Here is a 6,822-nt window from a genome sequence, read left to right on the forward strand (position 1 = left end):
ATTTTACAGGTATCACTGGGGAATAGGTTTGCACAGATTTGAACTGCAAGGTTTCTGCTTACTGCAGAGGAATGTCTGGTGCTCCCTTGCAAAGCATGCAAATGTGCAGTATCTGATAGTGAAACCAGGCTTTCTGGGACAGGCAATATTGTTAGTAACAAAAGCTCCACTTCAGTAAACATTAAAGAGGACAGTAAGTATAAAAGTCTTCATTTCCCACAAGCAGCAGACATAGATGCGACTTTTAAAAAAATCTCTCTTGAAACAAAAATTGCATTTCAGTATCCTTTAGGACACCAAGTTATGGCTGCTGTCAGACCATAATTCATGCAGAGTCCTGATTTGCAAGAAATCAGAGTCCAATATGACATTACCAGCACCTGCCTTTCAAAGGATGAAATTTAGAATTTATGTGAACATACAATACAAAAGTGCACTGATTGATTCCAATTTACAGCAGTCAACTAAGGTCTTCAAAGAGGCGCACGTAACTAATTCAATGTATCCACAGTTTTCATTCTTCCCCTCTAGACTATAAATGTTTCCACTGCATGAATATTTTCCTAACCTTTGGTTTCTATTAAAAGATGGGACAACTCAGCATTATTTTAAACTTCATTGAAAACGAATGATAAGCAGTTTTTCCGTGTTTTGTTTGAAGCACTGGAGTTATTATGTAGCGGAGCAGGGGGTTCATACATTTTTTCCTTTAACTGGGAAACTGGATGAGAGAGGTGATCCCTCCCCTCTACTCGGCACTAGTGAGGCCAACACCTTGGATACTGTGTCCAGTTATGGGCTCTCCAGTACAAGAGAAAGATGGACATACTGGAAAGAGTACAGTGAAAGGCCACTTACACAAAGAAGGGAGACCAGAGCATTTCTCCTATGAGAAGAGGCTGAGAGAGCTAGGACTGATCAGCCTGGAGACAAGAAGGATCAGAGAGATCTCATCAGCGTGCATAATACCTGCAGGGAGGGTGCAGAGAGGACAGAGCCAGGCTCTTTCCAGTGATTCCCAGTGACAGGATCAGAGGAGATGGGTGCAGCCTGAAACACAGGCAGTTCCCTCTGAACATCCAGAAATACCTTTAATGTGTGAGGGTGATCAGGCACTGGCAGAGGTTGCTCAGGGAGGCAGTGAAGTTTCCACCCTTGGAGATATTCAGAAGCTGTTGGGACACAGACATGCAATTTGCAGTGTGCTCTAGGATGACCCTGCTTGAGCAGGGAGGTTGGACCAGATGACCTCCAGAAATCCCTTCCAACCTTAACCATGCTTTGATCCACCAAACACCAAGTGGCACCCTCTCTACAGAGCTCCTACCTTCACACAGGATCATGAAGTCTACTTTGTTCTTTTACAACACATTGCCTGCAAAATTCCAGAAATATAAACTTGTAATCATTTTGTATTTCTGTTTTTTGCATTTTTGCTCTACACCAGTCATTTTCATCCTGGGATTCACTGATCTCCTTAAGGGGTCTACAAAAAGAAAGCAAGGAAAGATCCTTTACCCGTTTTAATACACACTAAAACTTGAAGGTATTTTTAGACCCCCCTGCAAAGTTACAAAAGATTAATAAATCAAAAGCAGTAGAGAAAAACAAATGTATATTTATTAAGACTTAATAAAACCTCTGGCTTCTACTTTTCAAAGCCTTCAGAATGCATCATATAAGAAATATTTTTAAAAAAAAGATAAAAAAGCATGAGCTATTTTCACATGGATATTTTACTAGAAGAGCAACATGTAATGAAAAATACCTGGACAATTTGTCCCCAGAGTGATTATAAGCACACACAGAAAAAGCGCATACTTTTGATAATCAAACTAGATCACACAGTTAGTCTTTCTGGTCTTACAGCCTATGAAGAAAAACATTTACCTGTTGATGTTACAAATCGCAAGGAAAAAAAGCCATCCTGATTTTGTACGAGTTTTAAAAAGGGAAAGCCTTTCCAAATATATAATATAGATCATGTAAATAAATAAATATTTTAGATTATAAAACTAAAATCATAGTGGTTTACACATTAAGTTTTGAGGATTGTGTTACTCACAATAAAGACTCCAATTTGTGGGCATCTTGCTCAGGTAAGAACACTCAGAAATGCAGACTGAACCAAAAGTTACCAAACTGAAAATATTCAGATTTATTCTTATGAATATTCTCATTTGCTATCATAAAGGATAAGGTCTGTGTACAGCCTAAGAACAGCAATTACTCAGTATTTCTCTCCAGGCGCTGGGAGTCAAGGACACACCATAAGCACATAAATATGCAGTAGGTTATTGCTCAGCATTAGCATCTCATCTACCAACACACAGCCAGTGTTGGTTATATCAGAGCTTGGAGTGCAGCACTTTCAAATTCAGCTTATGTTCACTGTAGACTTTCTCTCTTGACACCAAAGTCTCATCCACTCACTACTATTGCTTCCTTTGCCTTACTGCTAACAGCTGCTCAGCTGCCCAGAGAACAATCTGATTGAAAATTAACCTTAAAAATAGTTCTTGTCTGAGTCAATTCCCAGGACCACAATACAGAAGCGGATATAAGAGGGAATCCATTGCAATGGGAAAATTTGCTCTGCTGGGCAGCAACATGGTCTAATGTCAAAACAAACCAATAATGAAACTTTGCAAGAGCTTCTAAACCAAGCTCTTCTCACATTTCCTTCCTTCTTTCTAGAAGTCAGACTGCTGCAATGTTCTGAACTTCTGCTATAAATGCAAGTAAAAAACAACAGGGCTCTAACATATTAATCAGAATACTTAACAAAAATGCACCCAAGGAAATACAACAGTTGGGGAGCAGCAGTGTCATTTGGGTTTTCAGCATCTAATGGACTGCACAGTTAAACAATCCCATCCAGAGGAACTGTAAGATAAGGCAAAGAATCAACTCCGGTATAGCCACTCACCGATTTAACTAAAGCAAATCTGCCAACATAATTGAATCTAAGAATTATCTCAGAGCTAATCTGTTTGTGCTATCAATAAGCCTCTTAGCTGGTCAACCATAAGCAGGATGACTATATAGCATGACTTTTTGCACCATAATCAATAGACTCCAATAAAAACAGAAATATTGATGAATCAAAGTTCAGATAAAGGGCAGTTCTAGACAAAGAATAGTAGCAGTGAACTCCCAAAATTTATTTAGGAGACATCACATTATTCACTACAAGGTAAAATAAGTGCTTGTAAACTTGCAGCTATCTCAGTCAAACCACAGAGTAAGCAGGAAGGCTTTGAATCAGACACCAACTGGTATCTTGGAAAGCCTATGTTAACAGGAAGTTCATTCTCAAGATTTTTATCTCTCCAAGTAGCACTGATCCCACAACTGAATCCACAAAATTGAGCCCTCCATACAGGTGTAGCATTCCAAGGTGGCAAGGGCATTGCTCAAGTAGTTTTAATTATACAAACGTGACCAGAGAAACATACCTTGACAGCACAGGCATTGCGGATCACAAACCAGTTTTACAGTTCCACCATTACACAGCTTCATACATTAACTGAGCTGCCTACAACTAACATGCAATCGTTGCCATTTAGTGACTAGAAAGCAGTTCTACTTACTATGTTTTTATAGTAACTCTGAAAGCCACTTGGTGTGTAGTCACCACTGGAATCTGTTCCTTTTCATAGCTCTTATGCAGCACACAAGTGACAATCTCATTCCCAGCAGAAACAGGAACAACATGACCATCACATGGGAAGATGCCAGAATGCTTTTGGTCACTTTACATGCAATTCAAATGTATTTACTCTTTAACCTTGATCTTGGTGGCAACACCAAGCTTCCTACAGAGGCAGAACTGCCAGGTACATCTGGAGAAAAGGAATAGTTCAAAATGAAAACAGATCTAATTAAAACAGCCTACCTATCAACAAGATTTCTCTGACCAACAGGCTAAAACACAGCAGCTAATTCCATATTGTAGTTATCAGGACTTCCGATAGCTTACAGACCAGTTATACCAGTCTGTCTGTTCTTGCATTAATATGGAAGTATTGTGAAATAAGTACTATGTAAAACCAAACAGGAGTTTTGTAAGAGTTAAAATGGGGTTATTCAAAAACATACAGATTAAGTGCCTAGCCTAACATTGGAGACTTATTAGAGGAGGCACTCATTTTTACTGAGGCACAGGGAAAGATATCCTTTCAAAATTTTAAACAAAGAACACACAATTTTCTGCAAACTAACAAGAAACACTCCACCAACTTTGACTTGAATGTCACTCAAAAAGCACTACATGCAGACAAGTCAAAACAAATTATGTCCCAGAAATGCTACTTCTGTTTCTAGCAGAAGGAGTACTAAACCACCCCTATTCTGGAAATCAAGAAAATTTTAAGGACTGCAGAAATAAATAGATTTCAAACAAATATAACTCATACACTGCCCTCCCCCTTAATTATCTCACCTCTCTCAAGGAAAATTTTAAGCAACATAGGACATTGTTACAAAGAAAACCATGTACAGCTTTTAGAAAGCAGCTTTCACCAGATGCTGCCTCAGCAGCACTCATTCTTTCTACGGAGATATTTGGAAAAAAAAAAAAAAGTAGCTTGCAGTCTATCACAGCAGATACAGTGGGAACTTTTAGCATTTTTCCTTTTCTGCATTATAATGACAACAGTAAGAAACAATAGTATTGATCAAGCACACATTTAAAGCAAAAATACTTAACCTGAACTAATTTCTGCGATACTAATCTCATTATTCTATCCCAAAGTAGATTGGCTAGAGTATAAATAAAATCCTCAGAGCACATGGAAAGATTAGGATCAAATTACTTCTACAAAAGCAGCTGGTAATCTGTTACAGGAGACAGAATGTGTGAAGCATCAAGGAGCTCAGGCGTGAGCTGCAGCAGAGAGGAACAACAGGAGTTCCCAAGACTTCCAGGCAAATCTTTCCAATCTCATTTTGCTCTCTGGTACATGTAAATTCACTTACTCTCACCTGTGTTCCACAAACCGACCGAGTGCCAAGTTAAAGTCCATAAATACACATGGCAAAACTTGCAGATGACATGCTGGTACTGCTTCATTAGTCAGGACTCTGGATTAAACTAGTCAGATGCTCAGAGGCTGCAGCAACAACTTGATATTTCACTGAGATTTTATGCACACACATATCAAACATGGAACAGCACATATATAAACATATGTGTCTAATAACATTAATGCTTCTTCGGCATACTGGTGTGCTACCCAGTGCTCTAGAACAGGTATCAAGTTCTGTTACGAACTTTTTGTTCATAACTGAACAAAAGATGTGTTGAATGGAAGATTTTTGTCTGGTTAGGGGTTTTTTTTTTTGCACTAGATCCAGAGAGATCCTACTTCTTTCTACTACTGTCGTCCATCATGCAGTTAAAGCCGCTGGCAAGTGGGAGTTCGTTCATGAAACTGACAGAAACTTTTGTTTTACTTCAATGGAAATTTAAGTTCTATCCATTTTATCTATTCATACAGCCATCTGGTCCTTCACTCACTAACTCACATTAAAAGCTGAAAACTCTTGCCTTCCATTAGCATTTTTACCATTCTGGTTTTCCTCCCTTATAATGATGCTCATTGAAAAAACACAGAAGTAACCTGTAATCATGGCTTAATATAATTTTCTTATTGTCATCACAGGTTGCTCTGGCTCAGTTAAAACAGGTTACAGTGACTCAGAGAAGTCACAGCTTTGTGAATATGGTCCCTAGGCTTGGAGACAATATTCCCTCCTCCAAGCTTCTTATGGTAACTCTGAAACAGCCCTAATGTTTAAACACGGATCAGTTCCAGCACAGGCAGAAGCCAGAGCAATGCTTACAGTACATGCAACTGTTTAACACACAGCAGTAAAACACACACATATGGCGAACTGGTCATCCTAACTGTTGTTTGGTTTTGTTTTAGCTTGGGGGGTTTTTTTTGGGTTTTTTTTGTTGTTGCTTTCCTGATTGCAAAAACCATTACACCCACGATTTAATCTCAGAGGACTGAAAGGTTCAAATAAGGTTACAGATTGCAAGGCAGAAAAAAGTGTCCACACGGAGACTTTCTCCCAAAGAGAGGGAGAACATGAAGCCTGGGATCCCACTTTACAAATGTTTCATCTTCTGGACATTTCCTACTATTCCCTAATTTTACCTGAAAATAAGCTCATCTAAAGATGAAGGTTCAAAATCGTCAGCTGCAAACCAAAGCAGACACTAAGATCTCAAACTTGCTAACAGCTATAATGGAATATTTTAGTCATTTTAACAGTGGAATACTGCCAAAAGCTATCCCTAATCCCCAACGCCGAAGAAACAGAGACAGCCTTTGCAGGTCCCCCCGCGATGGCTAGGAAAACTACTTTTGCACACGGGGGTCCTTCTAAGCGACAACAGCAGCAGTTTACCTGCAAATAATTCAGAGGCACAATTTTGAAGCGATACTTGACCTTCGGTACACAATTACACCCATCTGCCTCTTTTCTTCGAGGGGGCGGAAGGGACAAAAACAGCGCAGGCAGCAGGGACCGGCGCAGCGCCCGCCCCCGAGCCAGCCGGCTGTGAAGGTCGAGGGGCCCGAGGAGGAGGAGCGGCTGCACCTTGCTCACCCACCCGTTTCGCTGCCCGGCGAACGCCGCAGGCCTCTCCCGCGCACCGCGGCCGCCAGAACCCCGCCGCCCCCCGCACTGCTCGCTCACCTGGGGGCGAGCGGGGGCAGAGGCGGCCGCGCCGGTTCCCGCGGCGCATCCCCGCCCGCGCCGCGCCCCCGCGCCCGCCCCGTTACCGCCGCCCTGCGCCGCGCACTCTCC

At 41.0% G+C, this 6,822-nt stretch overlaps 1 protein-coding gene across 1 annotated transcript in view; it reads right to left on the reverse strand.

Annotated features, from left to right (window-relative positions):
• The window catches only part of TRAK1 (trafficking kinesin protein 1), a 129,156-nt gene extending 122,506 nt beyond the window's left edge, over positions 1-6,650 (reverse strand). The window contains exon 1 of the mRNA XM_027675594.1: positions 6,626-6,650. The gene's annotated coding sequence lies outside the window, so the exon portion shown is untranslated. The remainder of the gene's footprint in view (positions 1-6,625) is intronic.
• Positions 6,651-6,822: the final 172 nt, after the last annotated feature.

This window comes from Neopelma chrysocephalum, unplaced genomic scaffold, assembly GCF_003984885.1.
Source record: "Neopelma chrysocephalum unplaced genomic scaffold, ASM398488v2 Primary Assembly neopelma1_26, whole genome shotgun sequence".
NCBI classification, from domain to species: domain Eukaryota; kingdom Metazoa; phylum Chordata; class Aves; order Passeriformes; family Pipridae; genus Neopelma; species Neopelma chrysocephalum.